The sequence below is a fragment of the Thermobia domestica genome, chromosome 18 (genome assembly GCF_964235325.1).
Source record: "Thermobia domestica chromosome 18, izTheDome1.hap1.1, whole genome shotgun sequence".
In the NCBI taxonomy this organism is placed as follows: domain Eukaryota; kingdom Metazoa; phylum Arthropoda; class Insecta; order Zygentoma; family Lepismatidae; genus Thermobia; species Thermobia domestica.
Genome location: NC_137471.1, coordinates 32,546,184 through 32,567,947, shown reverse-complemented (window position 1 = coordinate 32,567,947; position 21,764 = coordinate 32,546,184). Strand labels below are relative to the sequence as shown.

The following is a 21,764-nucleotide window of genomic DNA, read 5'->3' as shown; positions in this document are numbered from 1 at the left end:
TAAATTCAAGGATAATTTCAGAAGTGATGCCCACATTTATTTATTTATTTACTTACTCTGGCCAGTTTATTTCATTTGAAGCACTTTCCTTACCAGTTTAAAGTACTTCCCTTGATGCTTGAGAATGGCGTCTCAACGCCTCATTAAATCTACGATACCTTGTAGAATAACACTTTTGTTCAATTCTGTGATGACTGGAGTAACTGTTGAATATGTACGTAACGAGAGGGGAACCAGGTCCCTCTAGATCACTGCTGAACCTGTTGAAAAGTTTTTCAATACGTAGAGTAAGGGGTTATTTCCTAGTTAGGCCAATACCGCTGAAGAAACTTCTAGTGATTGAGCCCTTGCGTTCCAGTGATATCCATGTAAATGTCATAAAATACTCCGTTGCAAAATACCAGTAACATCGATGGGGACGTCATGAAAATGTATCCTTTATTAAGCGTCGTATTAATACTGGAGATGATGAAATTTGTTAGTGGCTGCAAGGCACGAGTTAGTTATACTATTCCTCCTCAGGTGACAGCACCTTACTGACAGAAAAGAATAAAAAATATTTTGTCTCATTAGATGGCAGGCCTAAGTTTGCCACGTGTTTGTTTTGGCAATAAACAATTGGCAACTTCAATATCGTATTTCGAAATCGAAAAAAATGTCCTTGATGCCCGGTCAGTGTTGCCAATCTGAAGCACCATAAAATCACTTCAGAACACTAAAATGCAAATATATATGCCAGTAATGTGAATGCTATATTCGCGCTTCCACAATAACTATGCCCTATATAACGGTCTAGACACTATTTTAACATAAATGAAAGCCTGGTATTACAGCACGCACATAGGAAATTGACACCTGAAACGCAAGGGGTTAATAGCTTTGTTTCTTTTTTTTCTTTCGAAGTGAGTCTTTCTGTTTGTGGAAAAGATCAAAGTCTGGAGAAGTTCTGGGTTACGTGGTGTATTAATATTTCCCAGTTGATTTTCGTCAGGAATTCAGTCACAACGTCCTCTAGATGCGACATGCGATCGTGTAACATCGTGCAAAATGAGCGGCAAGTCAGGTCTGCATTTGCGCATTTTCCTACGTAAATTTCGCAACTATTCATGTTATTAATTTCCTTTGATTGTGCACTGTGGCTCAGGGAGACTGTAATGATGAGATGGATGATAATGATGAAGTAACAAAAGTAGAACAAAAGGAGAGAACTCCGAAAAAACACTCGCACACAGTGCTTGTCCATAAAATCCATTTGGCACGTTCAATTCCAGAACCCCATGCGCGTGAGGTGAGTGCTGTCGCATGAACCTCCGCGCCCACCACAACCACTTACAATATGTTGTAGTGACACTATGTGCTTGTTGAACTTTATAATGATAATTTCCTTGGTGATATTGACCTTTTTCAACAGATTTCAACACAACTTTCACACTTTGTTCTTCTGTTGCTATTTCTGGTCTTCCTAACCTTTGATCGTCTTTTATTTTGACACATCTTTTCCCGAATATTGTACTATGGTCTACTAGTACAAACTTCATGCTTCGCTGTGCGAATTTCTGTTAAAAAGTTTTGTCTCTCAAACTTTCGAGTTTGATTAAAGATACCATAAGACAGGGTTACTTTGCACAAGATTCAAAGGATCTTAAAGAAAACCGCATGTAACTTACACACACAATGATTTAGAACACTGTATTTTCTTTTATATATATATATATATATATATATATATATATATATATATATATATATATATATATATATATATATATATATATATATATATATATATATGTAAGAAAAACATTAACACAAGTTCATTAGTAAACATTCAGTATGACCATAGTTATTGAAACATAAACTTTGCACAACATACAAAAGAGTATGTTCAACGTACGAACACAAAGTTTCTGTGCAGTGTTTTCTCTTCAATATTTATACATTTTAATTTCTACACAAAACTGCATGCGGTCTACAAATATTGATGGTACCAGGAACCACATTCTAATAGTTTAGCATGTCCCACAAAAGTACCAACTCAGATATAAAATAATAATAATAATAATAATAATCGCCGTGAAGTGATTCGCCTTGGTTGCTTTTTATGTCCGAGAACATCATCCCAACCGTAATCAATGGAAAATTTACTGGGTTTGGGTCTTTCAGGCTGAAGCCCACCCAAATAGCATGATTTCTTTTTTTAAAAAATCTCTTGTTAGTCATTCCTGTGCATATAAGCTTCATGCCCCTCTCCCCTGCCAAAAATCTGATGATTTCTACAAAAACGAAACTTTTGTAGCCCCCCTCAAATTATTTTTCTGGATCCGCCACTGTTCATAATGTAATTTCCAACAAGAAATTCATGGCGGCATCTACCTAAATAGGAAATTTACCTAAATTTAGAATGCAGAAGGTTCCAGTAGTAATAATTTCCTACCTAAGTGATAATTTGGACTTTTGCAAAGTAACCCCGATTAGAGACTGAAACCGCCTTCTCCCAGTTTTATTGTTTTTATGACTAAAACGTTTCACGCTTCAGTTTCAACTATTGCATCAAAGTCCCATTATACACAGTAGTATTCTACGAAACTGACTTAACTTTGACGGAAATTCTTCTCTACGTGATATCTTTCAAATTTTTGTGGCCTTTACAGTGACTGCTTTCCATACCTCTGCAACAACAAACCCTCCGGTTTGGGGTCGCGGTGGCTCAGTGGTAGACCGTTCACCTCTGGTGCTTGGGGTCCCGGGTTCGATCCCAGCCCCCGCCAAGTGAACTTTGTGGTGGACAAACACCGTGTGCGTGGGTTTTCTCGGGGTTCTCCCGTTTCCTCCCACTTTCTTCATTCCACCATTTCATTCATCACTCATCATCACCGTCTCCTTCAGCCTAACCGGCGTAAACGTGGGACGTAAAACTCAAAGATTTCATTTCATTTCAACAAACCCTCCGGGTAATTAGAACTGATTTTATTCGCCAACATTATAGCCAAAATACATTTGGATGTTCTATCTTACTCTTTAGTCCCCGGCTATTTGGATGGCTAATCAAAATGCGCAGCAAATGCGAAGCAATAAAAACGCGGAGAAAACGTCAGCTCGAGCATATTTGGTGCGTTTCGGATCAATAGACCGCCTGCTGTTTAAAAGATGTCAAAAGAAAGGAGAAAAATTAAAGATGTGTTGCCAGGCAAGGGGATTTTAGCAAGAAACAACTGCTTTGAAGATGCTTTGTGCAGAGTACTGGAACTCTGCTATTCTAGACCTGGACTTGGCAAAAAAGACCTCGAAACCCTGACTGGTTCACAGTATGATTTATAACTCTGGCGAAAGTAAAGTTACCAAATAGCCACCTTGGTCGCGTTCGCTCTAGGGGGTAACGCTTCGAAAACGCATTCTCAAATAGCCACTGACTTACAGTTGAAACTTTCTCTTTACATTCATGGTTTTCCCGCCATAGGACTGTGAAATCCTTTTTATATTCTGTGCAAAGTAACCCCGTCTTACAGTACTAAAAGAAATCGGTAGAATCAGTTGTTAAAATTAATACCTTATTCTCAAAGTGAGTTATGTACCAAAACTCCCCTCCGGATGTAGGAGTAACAGGTTGCTTGTTGCATTGGCTCATTTACTGAGAACCGCCTTTCGTTAAATCTAATTTTCTGCTGATGTATTTTTATAGCTCAATTAAGGGACATTCTGAGAGCTACGTTATGAACTCATAAAACGTTAAGAAGTAAACATTTCGTGTTTCAAGGAAAAAGATTTTTTTAGCAATTGATTTCGAAAGCACTTGCTTCTGGTGACGTCTGTTACTTTGTTTAAAATATGTTCACAGTAATTATCTTTGTTTTCTCTTTTTACTTATAATTGTTATTTTATATGCTTGTTTATCTTTTCATAAGTTTACTTCAAAGAAATGTTTGAAGTTTACTGTTAAAGTTTGCTTAGTTTTCTTTGTATTTCAACATATTTGACAAGAAAAATTTCCAGACGTAATGAACATATTTTAGATACAAGAGATGTTTATTTTTTACAGACGTGCTAAGATGTAGAATCTCTTCGTCGTGTTAAAGTTGCTCCATAGCCACAATATTTATTTATTTTTTAAATTGTGGTCCTCTAACGCTCTCTTCCCGGGTTCGGTTCCTGGGGAGGGGGACACTCGGTCGCAAAAGTGTTAGAGCTTTTTCAGGCCAGTGAGGTTTTCCGGGATTTTCCTTATTCTCACCACGTAAATGCCAGAATGTTGCCTAACATATAGCTCCCAAGCCGCTCCCTTGTTTTCCCGATCCTTTCTTCCTTCCCTTTTGTCGGATAATGTGATCGCCGAAGGACGTCATCCCTCATACGTAATGGGCTAACATGGCCACAGATGCCGAAAGCTGAGAATTCTAACTCCTAAACCTAATTTTGTGAATGTTGATGGAAGAAATTGATGTAAGTTCCGTGCATCAGTCTGATGCCTCTTGGTGGAAGGTATCATGGTTCGACCCTTCTCATGCGAGTTTGTGATTGACGTATCTGTGAGTTTACTCTGGGATTTTTCCCTTTTCTTCTGCATTATCATTCCACAAGTTACAGTAAACCTTCGGGTAATGAACTTAATCCGTTCCGTAATGCTTTTCGCGAACCGAAATTATTTTTCCCATTGAAATTAATGTAAACATGTTCAATTATTCCGTTCTAACCACAGAAACATGGTACCGAACATACGCATTGCATTACGCTCTTAAATGTTTTTCTTAGGTTAAAAACAGAATAAAACTACAATTATCCTTTTCAAAGACACGTGGCGAGCTAAATTAATTAAAACACTATGAGAGCTAAAATAACATAAAAAGCGCAAAACAGAACAACATAGCATTCTGACGATAATATTCATGGCAGGCGTTGGTACTAGGAATGGCCGAAACAGATTATATATATATATATATATATATATATATATATATATATATATATATATATATATATATATATATATATATATATATATATATATATAATATAAATTGGAAACTAATTTGTAGAAAAACTATCATTTCGTAAAACGAAAACCGGGTTTGACAGAAAATTAAACTGGTTTCCAAAAATCTGTGTTTGGTAAGTTTTTTAGAATCCTGTTTTGGCTTTTCTTTAAAAGAGAGAAAAAACTGAAAAACCGGTTTTTATACCCATCAGTAGTTCGTATCCCAAAATATGGTTCATGAGCCGAGGGAGATTGATTCAGGAAACTTTTCATGAACCGATTTATTCACGAAGAGAGGTTCGTAAACCGGTAGTTCACTGTGTTATTAACTGTATTACATCATTATTCATGTTGATTAATTATCCACCTCCTTTAGCTGTTGAGAATAAAGGTAGAGCAAACACTATAGATTTCGTTTCAACATATTTGGCGAGAAAAATTTCTGCATGTTTTAAACATATTTTGGATACAAAAAGATGTTTATGTAAAACAAACGTGATGAGATGTAAATGTCCATTCGTGTTGACGTTGGCCGACAGTCACGGCATTTTTCTTTGTTTTTTGTTTTTTTTTTTTTTCTTTTTTGTACGTTTATTGACAGAAGAAATTGACGTAGTTCATTTCGTGCATAAATCTGTTGCTTCCCCCCCCCCTTCTTTTTATATTTAATTTCCAAAGAACTGATATTAAGATTGCGTGAATTGAAAATGCATTTATATACGTCAGTCTTTGTTTGAGTTCTTGGTGCAAAACTTTTTTTTTTAATAATACTGTGATGCGTCACGTAATCGCTTCTGCACGAAGTCGAATAATAATGATGGACTTCTTATCTGATTCGTTGACTCGACCAGGTCTCTATTTCCGAAAACTGGATACTTGAGTGGATTGTGTGAAAGAAAACATGAAATACTAATCTGTCTTGCGTCATTATTATTATTATTATTATTATTATTATTATTATTATTATTATTATTATTATTATTATTATTATTTTGTTTTGTTTTGTTTACTTGACTGATCTAGCTTGGCTTTTTGTTTCTTTAGGTCACATTTCTTAAACATAGACTCATATTTTCGATTTTTTAAGACGTCCAACCTATTCTATCCATTAATGAAATTGAGTTTAACATCCCACGGTTATGCCTGTTAGGCTATGGGAGACTATGATCAAAGCAAGTGAATGATGCTGGAAGAGTTGGTGGGATGGAGGAAACGGGAAAACGCCAAGAAAACCCATGAACACGATGTTGTCTACCACAAACTTATTTAGCCGGGGATCGAACCAGACACCCCAGACACCAGAGTTTAAGCACTCTACAGTGAGCCACTGCCTCCTTCTATTCGATAACATGAGATACCTTACAAGAACGGCTATGTCCGTCCATATGGGTGTCTGTCGACAGGTATCAGAGTACAGACTACAATATATTCGGGACGGAGAAACACTTTTTTTAAAAATCGATTCAGTGTCCCGATAATAGATTCTTTTTCACAGAAATTTAATATCACTTCAGATTTTAATATTGATCTTTATAGAGCTAAAAATGGTAAGAGATTGCGAGAAATGACTTTCCTGTATCGATTGAGGTTTCCAAGAATAAAGTTTAACTCCACCTTTATCTAAAATTACCATGTTCGTGGTATTCCAAATCTGAAGTTTGTTGGGAGGTTTACTTTTTGACTTTTTCCATCGGTAAAAACTATCTAACCAGCACAAGTCATTTTTACTGTATTTCATTGCTGCTGGCAGGCCGGTAGCCAGCTCAAAAAATGTAGGGGGGGGCGATCTAACTATATTATAGTTCATCACCATATTATAGTTCATTTGCAAGCCTAACGTGAAAATTTTAGGGGGGGCAGCGACAATTTAGGGGGACCGGCCCGGCCCCCCAGACCCCCCCGGGATACGGGCCTGGCTGCTGGGTATATTAGTAACGATGGTTAGGAAGGCAAGACGCATTTTAGATGTAGGTGTAATAACTGTATACCTTGAAGTGGGGCGCTCCACAAATATTCAAAGCAAATTTTAAATGAAGATTACAAATTTTAAATGAAGATTGTATACCGAGCGAAGTAGCTGAAGTGGTAGAGGCGTTGGCTTCGCATTCGGGAGGTCGCGGGTTCGATTCCCGCTGCCGACCATCTTGATTGGGGTTTTCCAGGGTTTCCCTCAGTCCTACCAGGCAAATGCCGGGATGGCACGTACCTACTAAATAGGCCCTGGCCGATACCTTCCCAAAATCCTTTCCATTGTTGTTGTTAGATATCCAGTGTAAAATGGCCTCTGAGCTGTATCTGGTGATTGTTAAATAAAATAAAATAAATATCGTAGCTGTTAAAGTATGTAATACCAAGTATAATATTTCAGAATACTGCAATGAGCCTAGCGCATACAGAAAGGGTGGAAAGATTGTCACGGCTGAAAATCGGGACAACAGGAAAAGAGTCTGAAACTGACACTGTTCCGGTCAAAACAGGATGAATGGTAACCTTACCATTATTTCTCTATTCAAACAGGAAATGGCGCAAGTTACGATTTCCGGTTTCAAGATAGATTGTCATACTGAAAAAAAGATAATAAATAACAAATAGTTTTTTATATGCGTTCACTGTCACAAGAAGACATTCTATCTGAGATCTTATTCCGCTGTTGTAACTAGATCTATCTCTCTATTATGGGCTATTACTTCCCGTTTCAATATACAATTAGCGTAGTTTAAAAATGTGAAACGAAACTCACCTTTTCTAATCATGCATGGATTATACTATGTTCTACTTGTTAGAACAAGAATTGAGTTAGAGGTGATCATTCCCATGTAGGTGAGAAATTTATGTGCAAATATATATGTGTGTGACTCCTTCAGTCACAAAAGAACCAACCTCCATTCAAATTATGCTAAGGGACAGCGTTTATGACGTTTGAAGGCGGCGCAGCGAGCTCCCTTGAAACGCTGTTAGCAAATGAGAGAGCTGATGTGTTGCCATGTCTTCGCACTCGAGGCTGCTCGCATTGTATTGCGTCTGCTTAGCCACACGCCTTTACCACACATGAGCGTAGCGTCACAGCAGTCGCCTAGCCTAATATGTCATTGGTTGTGTCCTACGCTTTCTCTCTCTCTCTCTATATATATATATATACATGTATAAATGATCTTTAAATACAAGCAAAAGCTAATAACCAAAACAACATCCATTTTCATCTTTTTTTGGGCTCATATTCTCTTTGACTAACATTTTCAGTGATAGAGCGCTTGGGATCCCTGATTCGATCGCTGGTGAGTTTTTGGTGGACAAATCGTATCCATGGGTTTTCTCGGGTACTTCCGTTTTCTCCCACATTCTGATTTTACCAATTCTTCCATCATCATTCATATGTCTTAGTTATCCGTCTCCCTTAGGCTAACGGGCATAATTGTGGGACGGTAAACTGAGACGTTTTTCTTTGACTAACATTATATCCACGGTAGTAGCTCTCTCATATAATATCTTCCATTACTACGTATTATGTAGAAATATAGAGCTTCAGTGGTAAAGAATTGACCTCTTATGGGAGGGGTCCTAAGTTCGTTCCCAGACTATGTTTGTTTGCGATGGATAACATCATCCGCTGAAAACTACATACGGTCTTGTTAACGTTGTGCTTTTCGTTTAACATCCATATATGATTTTCTATGTATTAATGCATTACTCAAAATGAGATGTGAGAGTTTTTGATCGAGCATAGTCAATATAAATCGCTTGAGTGCATGTTTTTTGATGTAGCATCATGCACCAAAGTGTTCTTAGAAAAAAAGACGAAGGTGATGGTGGTTGCCTGTGAAAACTAAAAATGACCTCGCGACACGCAAAGGAATCATTAACTGATATTATTGTGTGCGAAGTAAAGGATTGATTTCTCGTTTCTATGTGGTTGTAGCATGAAATGCGTGAATGCTCACTTCCGCTGTCGAAGGAGACGCCAAATAGAGAAATCTGCTGGAACTTTTCTTTTTCTTTTTAACAAGAGTGCCCATATGAATTTGGCTATCTAACTCGATCATCATGCCATGACTCCTGAACATGATTTCATACATGCACAGCATAATTTGAACGTCCATGATGATTTAACCCACAATAATAAATTATGTCGTTGCGGCATCACTGTAATGAAACAGTTTCGTTTTACACCGTAAAACTACAGTAGACTTCCAAACTATGCGGATCGGACATTGACTTCGTAACTGGTAGATCTGTAACTCCCGGTTACATGAGAGGAGTAAGTTAGAGATGATACCGTAGGTGCTAGATCTATAACTCCCGATTATATAAAAGGAGTAAGTTATAGATGATATCGTAAGTGGTAAATCTATAACTCCCGGTTATATTAGTAAGTTAGAGATGACACCGTATGTGCTAGATATATAACTCCCGATTATATAAAAGGAGTAAGTTATAGATGATATCGTAAGTGGTAAATCTATAACTCCCGGTTATATTAGTAAGTTAGAGATGACACCGTAGGTGCTAGATCTATAACTCCCAGTTATATTAAAGTAGTTATAGATGATACCGTAAGTGGTAAATCTATAACTCCCGGTTATATTAGTAAGTTAGAGATGACACCGTAGGTGCTAGATCTATAACTCCCAGTTATATTAAAGGAGTAGTTATAGATGATACCGTAAGTGGTAAATCTATAATTCCCGGTTATATTAGTAAGTTAGAGATGACACCGTAGGTGCTAGATCTATAACTCCCGATTATATAAAAGGAGTAAGTTATAGATGATATCGTAAGTGGTAAATCTATAACTCCCGGTTATATTAGTAAGTTAGAGATGACACCGTAGGTGCTAGATCTATAACTCCCAGTTATATTAAAGGAGTAGTTATAGATGATACCGTAAATGGTAAATCTATAACTCCCGATTATATTAGTAAGTTAGAGATGACACCGTAGGTGCTAGATCTATAACTCCCGGTTATATACAAGGAGTAAGTTATAGATGATATCGTAAGTGGTAAATCTATAACTCCCGGTTATATTAGTAAGTTAGAGATGACACCGTAGGTGCTAGATCTATAACTCCCAGTTATATTAAAGGAGTAGTTATAGATGATACCGTAAATGGTAAATCTATAACTCCCGATTATATTAGTAAGTTAGAGATGACACCGTAGGTGCTAGATCTATAACTCCCGATTATATAAAAGGAGTAAGTTATAGATGATATCGTAAGTGGTAAATCTATAACTCCCGGTTATATTAGTAAGTTAGAGATGACACCGTAGGTGCTAGATCTATAACTCCCAGTTATATTAAAGGAGTAGTTATAGATGATACCGTAAATGGTAAATCTATAACTCCCGATTATATTAGTAAGTTAGAGATGACACCGTAGGTGCTAGATCTATAACTCCCGATTATGTAAAAGGAGTAAGTTATAGATGATATCGTAAGTGGTAAATCTATAACTCCCGGTTATATTAGTAAGTTAGAGATGACACCGTAGGTGCTAGATCTATAACTCCCAGTTATATTAAAGTAGTTATAGATGATACCGTAAGTGGTAAATCTATAACTCCCGGTTATATTAGTAAGTTAGAGATGACACCGTAGGTGCTAGATCTATAACTCCCAGTTATATTAAAGGAGTAGTTATAGATGATACCGTAAGTGGTAAATCTATAATTCCCGGTTATATTAGTAAGTTAGAGATGACACCGTAGGTGCTAGATCTATAACTCCCGATTATATAAAAGGAGTAAGTTATAGATGATATCGTAAGTGGTAAATCTATAACTCCCGGTTATATTAGTAAGTTAGAGATGACACCGTAGGTGCTAGATCTATAACTCCCAGTTATATTAAAGGAGTAGTTATAGATGATACCGTAAATGGTAAATCTATAACTCCCGATTATATTAGTAAGTTAGAGATGACACCGTAGGTGCTAGATCTATAACTCCCAGTTATATAAAAGGAGTAAGTTATAGATGATATCGTAAGTGGTAAATCTATAACTCCCGGTTATATTAGTAAGTTAGAGATGACACCGTAGGTGCTAGATCTATAACTCCCAGTTATATTAAAGGAGTAGTTATAGATGATACCGTAAATGGTAAATCTATAACTCCCGATTATATTAGTAAGTTAGAGATGACACCGTAGGTGCTAGATCTATAACTCCCGATTATATAAAAGGAGTAAGTTATAGATGATATCGTAAGTGGTAAATCTATAACTCCCGGTTATATTAGTAAGTTAGAGATGACACCGTAGGTGCTAGATCTATAACTCCCAGTTATATTAAAGGAGTAGTTATAGATGATACCGTAAATGGTAAATCTATAACTCCCGATTATATTAGTAAGTTAGAGATGACACCGTAGGTGCTAGATCTATAACTCCCGATTATATTAAAGGAGTAAGTTATAGATGATATCGTAAGTGGTAAATCTATAACTCCCGGTTATATTAGTAAGTTAGAGATGACACCGTAGGTGCTAGATCTATAACTCCCAGTTATATTAAAGGAGTAGTTATAGATGATACCGTAAGTGGTAAATCTGTAACTCCCGGTTATATTAGTAAGTTAGAGATGACACCGTAGGTGCTAGATCTATAACTCCCGATTATATAAAAGGAGTAAGTTATAGATGATATCGTAAGTGGTAAATCTATAACTCCCGGTTATATTAGTAAGTTAGAGATGACACCGTAGGTGCTAGATCTATAACTCCCAGTTATATTAAAGGAGTAGTTATAGATGATACCGTAAATGGTAAATCTATAACTCCTGATTATATTAGTAAGTTAGAGATGACACCGTAGGTGCTAGATCTATAACTCCCGATTATATAAAAGGAGTAAGTTATAGATGATATCGTAAGTGGTAAATCTATAACTCCCGGTTATATTAGTAAGTTAGAGATGACACCGTAGGTGCTAGATCTATAACTCCCGATTATATAAAAGGAGTAAGTTATAGATGATATCGTAAGTGGTAAATCTATAACTCCCGGTTATATTAGTAAGTTAGAGATGACACCGTAGGTGCTAGATCTATAACTCCCAGTTATATTAAAGGAGTAGTTATAGATGATACCGTAAATGGTAAATCTATAACTCCCGATTATATTAGTAAGTTAGAGATGACACCGTAGGTGCTAGATCTATAACTCCCGATTATATAAAAGGAGTAAGTTATAGATGATATCGTAAGTGGTAAATCTATAACTCCCGGTTATATTAGTAAGTTAGAGATGACACCGTAGGTGCTAGATCTATAACTCCCAGTTATATTAAAGGAGTAGTTATAGATGATACCGTAAGTGGTAAATCTATAACTCCCGGTTATATTAGAGGTGTAAGTTATAGATGACACCGTAAGTGGTAAATCTGTAACTCCCGGTTGTATTAAAGGAGTAAATTAGAGATGACACTGTAAGTGGTAACTTATTTTAGGATCGCATTTCTTCTTTGAAAAATTTTGGCAGGATGTGACAGTAAAGAGGAAAGGAATTCCATGTATGTTGGTATTAAACCAGGGCCGGCTTTAGGATTTTAATTTTGAGTAGGCCCGGTCCCTCATATTGATACATATACACGTTTGATTGATTAATGACAGTAGGATATTACTTTTACAGTAGTGGTTGATGCTATTTGTTAAATAATTATCTACCATTAATTTAAATATTGGAAAATATATTTACTATTTATTGTATCTTTTAACGTTTATATATTTTTCGTAATTTTTGCGTAGGACCTATCCGCTAAAACCGCCGCTGTATTAAACTAACATCATACCCACCATGTTAAACAATCATCATTCACAAAATTGTTATTTATGACTTTAATTTTATAAATTGAACTCTCTCAGGCTCAGAATAAAATGTTTCGAAAACAGAGAACGAGGTGTCAGTAAGATTTTATACCAAAAAAAAAAAAAAAAAAAAAATGCTTGCTCTGTATCTTGATTTATTTAACTTGTTTCTTGCCTGCCAGATTGAATTTAGGTAACCAGTAAAACATATAAAAAATGTATAACTTCTAGGTACTAGATAAGAGTATTAGGTAAAAAAAACAACAGGATATGGTGGTTGCATAATGTGCATTTGCTTGCAACAACTCTAATGTCAGTTTGAAAATCATTCCAGACAGAGATGTTCTGGACTGAATATATGACTCATAAAGTACTGGATGTTGTGAACTCTTTTTCTTTATTATGGAATCCACTAAATCAAACTGTAAAAAGAAAAAAGTGAAAATACCCGTTTCATTTTTAAAAATTCGGTTTTTTATGGAAAAACCTCGATAAAATGTCTGGTTCTTGCTCACATGAAACGTTGTACTAGGTTTCTATTGTATTATAGAGTACTAACTGATGTCTCCACGTGTTGCTGTTAGTATACTGAGCAATATTTTGCGCCCCTCCTGTGTCTTTCGTATATAATTCTTCTGAGTTCGAAATCCTGCAGGAAATTCGAACATCTCGTATGGACATGTTAGGGAAGCTCTCCGCCCTTTTCCGTTTTAGGTCAAACTTCTAGTAACGCTGACCTCTCACCTCTTTTCTTCTCTACTAAAACAAATATATATAAAGATTAAACACGTATTTAAATTATTTTAATTGAAAGGTCCGAACACCAAATCTCATGTCTCTATCCTTTTTGCATTCCGAGGTATGGATATCTTATAATAATTGCAATTCCACCCCTTTTCTTGCCAAATCTTTTATTCCCTTTTAGAACAAATATAAAAAACAGTGAAACTCCTGCTGAAGTGTTTTAAATGAGAAGTCAAAATACCAAACTTTATGTCTCTAAGCCTAAGAGATTTCGAGGTTTTTATAAGATGAATAATTGCAGCATGTTAATCCGTACTTCTGTAAATTAGATAGTTATTTTCCAGGCTGATATTCTTTTACCATCGTACTTTACAGTAACTGAATATTCGTCTCTGCAGTGAGCTTCAGTTGGATCAATTGTTTCGCTGGTTTTACACATTTGAAAGCTTATTTGTTGATTTTTTCGCTTACTGACAACGTCAAACCGAACAAACCCATTAAATCAATGGGCCATAAATGGATGAGCTGTTACACGCGACACATTTTTCGTACATGTATTCATTTTTTTTTTAACATGAGATAGCGTTGGGAAAAACAACGGGAAATGCGAATGTTCGTTTGTTGCTGGATTTTACCAGATAATGAATATTTTTTTTTCAATTTATCCTTTTGTAATTTTTCCGTCTCCGTTGTTTCATGTTGCGAGTTCGTCGTGTGCTGTGACAGTTATAAGCTAAAATGAAATTTGTATAATTTTGGGGAGGGAATTTTACTAGAAGAGAAAGATAACTAAGTTTTTGAAAGCCACTTTTGTTAACTTGCTGATGTACTTGGGGTAACTTGCTTTTAAGAAACCAGCAGCGAGGACTTTTCCGTTTCATCCCAAGTTTTGTGTCGGGACTTCCTTGGAGACTCCCGAGAAATCGCTTTTTGTCTTCGCTAGCGTCCAAACCATCTGCCCTCGGCTTACCCACGGAAAAAAAGGAGGAGGAAAGAGTGAATTGATCGCACAAGAAAGGGAAAGATACGCGAGTAGAATAATAGTTGGAGGAAAGGAGTCATCTCAAGGCACAAAAGGAATAAGAGCCCTTTGATCCATATTCGCTGCAGTGTGGATTATAATTGTATAGCTGTGGTTAGCAAACTTTTTGTTGGTTCTACCCGTTAGTCATTACTGAATGTCGGATTTTTAGACTCTCCTGTAAAGCAAATATTTTTGTCATATAATAATCGTAAAAACTAAAAACAATATTTTTATCAAATGGACACAAAAATATATATTTGTTGGGTAAAATGAAAAAATAAGATTATTCTATTAGACGATGAAAGCTTTGACTGTTGTTATTGTTTGGCTATAATATTATCATCAGTCATGTCCAATGCAGAGATGGTGTGGGTCAATGAAAACTTGACCCAAACCCACCACCCACCAAAACCTATCGTTATCAGTTCTGATCCATGATCCACGCCCTCCTCTCCACTGACTAAAGAGTTTACTTGTAATAAAACAAGGCTGTGAAATTATCACTAATCGGAGTTTGAATTTCTACGGTCAGTCGCTCAAACATGCTCTGTTGCAGTACCAGTGGATCTGATCTTTACGATATAAAATGATAAAGTTTGTCATGGATCATATTACGACGATTTTCAATTTAATTAGTATATAGTTATTTCCTTGTTGAATTAAAGATACTTTTCAGTGGAAAATAGGATGAAATTTTAGTCTTGAATCAAGGTAAAGTATGCCAACGTAAAGAAAATAAGTATAAAACGCGCAGACTGTCTCTCGAAAGCCAAATAATAAGTCCTATTGATATTATTTCAACTACAAATATCAATATCCAAAAGTGCCTAAATTTCTTTTTCACTTATATATCCCGAAGTAACTCAAGTGGTAGAGCGTTGACTTCGCATTCGGGAGGTCGTGGGTTCGATTCCCGCTGCCGACCATCCTGACGGGTTTTCCAGGGTTTTCCTCAGTCCTTCCTGGCAAATGCCGGGATGATACCTACTAAACAGGCCCTGGCCGATACCTTCCCAAATCCTTTCCATTGTTATTGTTAGATATCCAGTGTAAAATGGCCTTTGAGCTGTATCTGTTAAATAAATAAATAAATATAAACAAATGAAAAAAGAAGAAAAATGGAAGCCTTAAAAGTAAAACGTAGACACATTCACCACTGTTCACATGCTGTTTACAATGTACTAAGGAGAGTGGGTCGGTGGGTCAAAATGGATCATGATGGGTGGTGGGTCAGTAGATCACGTCCTGTTGACCCACTGATCCACTCATAAATCTTGATCCACGACCCACTGACCCACTCCATCTCTGGCCGAATGCTTTTATAATGTTAATTCCATTGCGTCGCCAAGTATTTTCTCTTTTTCTGTGCATTTTATAAAAATGTATTTAAAAAATTTTTTTTTTTTTTACGATTGAACACACTGTATTATTATCGGGTTTACATATCTGTACAAAATTTCAGAGCTATAGTTGGTATGGAAGTGCGTTAAATTTACGTTACAGGATCTAAATATAACAATAAATAAATAAATAAATCTTCAATAATAATGAAATAATATATGTGTCTGTCATCAGCTTTTTTCATAGAAAGGAGTCATGTAGAGTCACCCGATTTTGTTCACAGATACATGTTCACCACATCTAATCGTGTACGAAACTTTTTTTAAATGTTAAACTTGGGAGAATACTGGTTATAATAAGTTACACAGTTTTTACTGGTGGAATATACCGATTTAACGTGTTTCGGAACTCCTTGTCTGTATGCAACCCACAGAACATTTTTATGTTTGGGGTTACATAATCGGACAAGATTATTGACCTGCATTGTCCATTAGTCATATTGACTCGAGCCTACATAAAAACAGAGGATAAATTCCCGGACAATGAAATGGTTATGGAAGCATTCCTTTAAGGATATCATTCTTCTTCTCTTTTTATCCAGATTCTGATTTAAGACCCAGCAACAACGGGTGCGTACAGCTAGTAAATAAATAAACAAAAAGTAACCTAGTAAAAGTATTGTAAAGATAGTCAATGTAAGCGAGATCAGGAGTGGGTACAGGCAGCATGAATTAAAAGCTTCGATGCAACACGGGCCATAAACATTTTCCTTTGTATATCTCGAGTGCATGGAACTTTTTTTTTTTTTTTAATAATGGCACAACGGTTCAATGTAAACATCACATACATTAATGCAGTTGTACCGTTAGAAGCTTCATGGGTATATTAAACTTGTAATTTATTACATTAATAATCTATTTCCTTATGGGAAAATGGAGCTATACTGATGGGAACTTCATGGAGTATATTAAAGATATAGACTCTACTTCATTATATTAATACAAAAGTAGTCGAAGCCTCCATAAGGAAATCGATTAGGTAATTGAATAGAGTAACGAAACTCGTTGAATAAAGATTTATCAAAAAGACCCGTTAAAATTTTGGTTTAGAATATGACATGGTACAGAGCAGAAACGTGAACATTACAAAATATCATTGGAGAACGACTGAAAACATTTGAAATGATGGTATGAAGAAAAATAATAAGAAAAAATAGCTGAGTAGAATTAAAATCCAGTGACGAAATATTAGGAAAAACTGTTGGGGAAAATACATTGGAAATGATTAAAAGAAAGGAAAATATTTGGCAAGAACATATTAGAGAATAAATTATCCTTGTAGAAATTAATAGGAAGTATTGTGAAGAAAAGATCTGTACTGGAAGTAGTTAGAAAAGGAAAATAAACTAATGAGGACAGTATTAGAGAATAAATTATTTTATAAAGGTTAGGAGATATGATAGAAGCTGAGAGTAAGTGTTCGCAAAAGTTAGAGAAAAGAACAACAACACTGGTTCCTAAAACAAATAGAAAAGTCCTTCGAAAGTTAGGAAACTGGAGATTACCAAGTCGAAAGAGTAAATATGGAGAAAAAAATACTGCAGAGAAGTTTGTTTCGTTGTTCTGTAGCACTGTGTGTGTGTGTGTGTGTGTGTGTAAACACATGTGGTGGGCCACTTGCTCTCTTCTTTCTTCATAAATATTTATATTTTGTTAAATGAGGTGAACAGGGGACTAAGAAATTTATTCGTCCCATGCGTCTAACAATAAGAACGCAAAGTAAACGTACTGTTAGGTTAGAGTTAGCGTTAAAACCTTTGTAAAAGTAAATAGCTTTCAAATCTAGGATTCGTGCGAGCAGTTTCTACTTCATTTATCTTATATAGCTAAGTGTTATTAATCGAGTAAAGTAAGTGAAGGATAATCAGTTACTTTCTTTTTGGTTCGAAAAGGTGTATTGAAAGCTGAATAAAGGAAGTGGAGTTTTACGGTTAGAATTAAGGATACTTCGTATTCCCTCTTTGAAGGTTCCGGCTACTTGGCATTATACGAAGTCAGAGCGCTTTATATCGGAGGAATAATAATTGACGTTCACAAGTAAGTAACTACTTGCGTAATGAAACCGTAATTACACAATTTTTCTCCCCGTGGGAACATTGAACGTATTAACCCTTGCGTACCAATGACATCCATGTGGATGTCATGAAAACATACCTCTCATTAAGGGTCGTATTAATACTGGAGATGATGAAATTTGTTAGTGGATGCAAGGCAAGAGTTAGTTCTAGTATTTCTCCGTAGGTGACAGCACCTTACTGATAGAAAAGGCAACAAGTGTTGTTTGAGTAGATTGCAGGCCTAAGAGAGCATTCAATTACAACACACATGTGCTTGTTTTGACCATAAACAATTAGCTACTTCGAGATCGGAAAAGGAAAACCTTTGTCTTTAATCTCCGGTCAGTGTTACCAACCTGAAGCAGTCTAAAATCACTTCAGAACATCAGAATGTCCCTCTTTCAGTCCAAATGTTCCACAATACAAATAATTGTTTTTATCTATAATGTGAATGTTCTCCTCACGTGCGGACAATAACTATGCCCTATATAATGGTGTAGACAGTCTTTTAACAGTAAATGAAACTCGTATTACAGCACGCACTTAGGAAAATGACACCTGCAACACAAGGGGTTAAACTGGTTCGGATTCCACCTTAAACTGTAAGTCCACGTCTTATGAAACCTCTGCGCTGAAGAGGGATGCTAAAACTTAAAAAACAATTTACAGTTTTTACACACGTGGTACCTCTACCCCTAATTCTCAGTGTAATTTACATTTTTTCTGAACCCTTCTTGAACCCGGGGGAAATTAACTGGCCATTTTATCCCCGCTGTAATGGCTTGGTGGCCCGCCTTGCTACGTAAGGGTAAGTCACCTAGAACCTGCATTCGGGCAGAATATTTATGCACATATACCTCGTTCACAAAAATGTAGTGATCATACGAAGATTACATTTATCACGTGCGAACCTCAATTAATATTCCTATCATATTAACTACTTACGTCTTACAATTTGCCAAATTTCAGACAGATGATGTAATTTCTATAATACTAGATATAAACCTTTAAGATAAGTGGTTTGTAATTATTTTAGTAGCGGTTTTCAAGTAGTTATTTGAAGTTTCTTTTTTTCTTATTTGTAAAATTGAAAGTAAGAGGATGGGTCATAGAATTGGTTGAATTTGAGTTTAGCGACACTTCTAACACTGAGGCTATATGAGACATTGGATCTACAGCTTAACGTTGAATCCGAACCACTTGATCTCTCACCGGGAATCAAACCTGGGTCTCTCGCGCCAATCTGAATATTTTTAAAATGTAAAGAAAGAACAAGTGAATTTCGTTTCACAGTTTCCAAATTACGGGATTTCAGTACTCAAACTTGAAGTAGTACATCCATAACTACTGGTTGCAATAGATTAATAAGATGAAAGTTGGAACCTGATCCTCAGATGCTGAATCCATATCGAAAAGCCATTACACACTATGCCTTACCGTTTTTGTTCTATGGCAATAAAGGTTGAAACCGGAAATCGTTAATTTGAACCACTTCCGGTTTGAATAGAGGGTTTGTGGAGAAAGGGGAACCTATCATTGGGAAGCTGAACCAATTTCAAGAAACCGTATCTTGATATCTTCCATCGTTTTTGATGCATGAAATTCAGTATTGAAACCCGAAGTAATAGTAAATTTCAACCAGTTCCGGTTTGTGTAGGAAGTTCGTTGAAGTTATAGTATGTGACCTTGTGACGCGAAATCGTTTGCAGAAAACATTTTCCTGCTATCTGTTTCTGGTTTCGTTCTATGGTGATAAACGTTGAAACCGGAAATGATTAATTTGAACTTTTTTCCGGGTTAAATAGAGTGTTACGTGGGAGATGGAATCGTTTCTTCGGACGCTGAATCGATTGGACAAAACAGCATCTCGATATCTCTTGCTCTTTTTTTGCTGTGATACCTCTCGACAGTCGGACAGACGGACGGAGAAAGCCGTTCTATAAGATTTTCGAATCTTGTGTGTAGCCTAGTTTAGAAATAAAAAAAGAAGAAGAAGAAGAAAGCAGGCAACAGCGAACTCCTAGGATCCGCTCGCTTTTGGTTTTCAAATTTGGTAAGACCGACGACATGACTTCGCGAAGCACTTGTTTGATTTTTAAATAAGAATAATACAAATTATAGTAGCGTAAGACAAGTTGTCATAAAGTAGTGACTCTAAGTAGTACCAGGGGCGCACCTATGGGAAGGTCCACCGGGACTGCCCATCACCGCAAATTTAACATACATTTGTGTACTTTCTCAATAAAACTATACGTGTTTAACTGGGAAATTATTCATGTAGCATGAAAATTTGATCGTCCACTTCGTCTGTACCCTTCCTCTTACAAAAATGTAGTTCTGTCATTTTTTCTGAAAATATAGGTGGATTTTATAATTAATAATCGCCTTTTCAGATCGAAATAATACCTGTTTAATATTATATTGGTACACTCATGTCCAAAATGATTGTCGCATATCTATAACTGTCTTCTTTTAAGAATATAATTTGATAATGATTTGCGGGGTACTTTTAATATTGCCCGGCGGGAGCTCATGTGGTTCGGATTCCACGGTAATCAGTAGGTCCACGTCTCATATAGCCTCGCTGCTGAACGGGACGTTAAACTCAAAATCAACTCAACTACTTTTAACACTGATACTATGTGTATAATCGGGAAATGTATACTTGTGGTAAATTTCATGGGAAAAGAATCATAAATACGAAAATTAGAATGAGTAAAACAAAATGTTGCTAAATGGAAAAGAAAGTTTTATTTTCGTTTTATTGTTCTTATTTACTGCTCTTTTGACGTGAAATTTGCTCCATACATGTCTTTGTTGATTATACACATACTAACATTATAAGAAATACCGGGCGAATTCGTTATCAAATTATATTCCTATAACAACATATTTATAGACATGCGACAATAATTTTGGTCATGAGTGTATATATACATGCAGTGGCTTGTAGTATTCCCACGTAGCTTAGACCCCCAACAAAAATTTCTGGGTACGCACCTGTGTATTTCGGAGCATTGTTGCTGCTTTAACTGGTACAATCTGTCTCAAAATTAATTTTAACTAGTTACTAAATGGTCCATGATTTTTTAAATTGTAAAATTTCGCGACACCACCGGTTGGAAAACACTTTCATCCGTCGTCATGTGTACAGCCTTCGTATGTGAACGTGTTAAAGAATCAGGTTTTAGTTCACGAAATTATGCTGCACTTTATTTCGTTCATATTATAATCTAAACGGAATAGAAATGGTACGAAATCAACTTTTCTAGGCCCTTAAGAAGTTGTACGAAATAACGGAATGCATTATGGATTATGAGGTGTTTATTCAGCTTGGTAAAATTTGTAACTGGAAGTGTGAACATCGTGTTCCAGACTTTCTAGAATTAAGTCGGCAAACATTGTTATAAAACGTCAGGGTTATCTTCCTTTCCCCGTTGAAATTGCCAGTTTGAGATTACTCGTTGAAATCTCCAGTGGGTTTCTCAGCTACTCGAGGAATGGTCATGGTCGCTTCGCATCAGTGTTGACAACTTGTGCAGTCAATATTATTGAAACGAAATGAAATACCTAATCTTACGTTCCAAAATTATTCGTATATCTTTTATGCTAAAGAAAGAATGAAATATTCTAGTGTAACGTTCCCCGATTAAGTCCTTTAGGCTAAGCGAGGCAGATGATTAAGGCAAGTGAGTGATGAATGGAAAATTGGTGGAATGAGAATGTAAGAGGAAACGGGAGTACCCCGAGAAACCCCACGGACACG

General features: G+C 36.2%; 1 protein-coding gene across 7 annotated transcripts in view; it reads left to right on the top strand.

The window, feature by feature from the left end:
• LOC145675432 (phosphatase and actin regulator 2) overlaps window positions 1–21,764 on the top strand; it is an 850,331-nt gene that overhangs the window by 582,602 nt on the left and 245,965 nt on the right. The gene's annotated exons all lie outside the window — the stretch shown is intronic.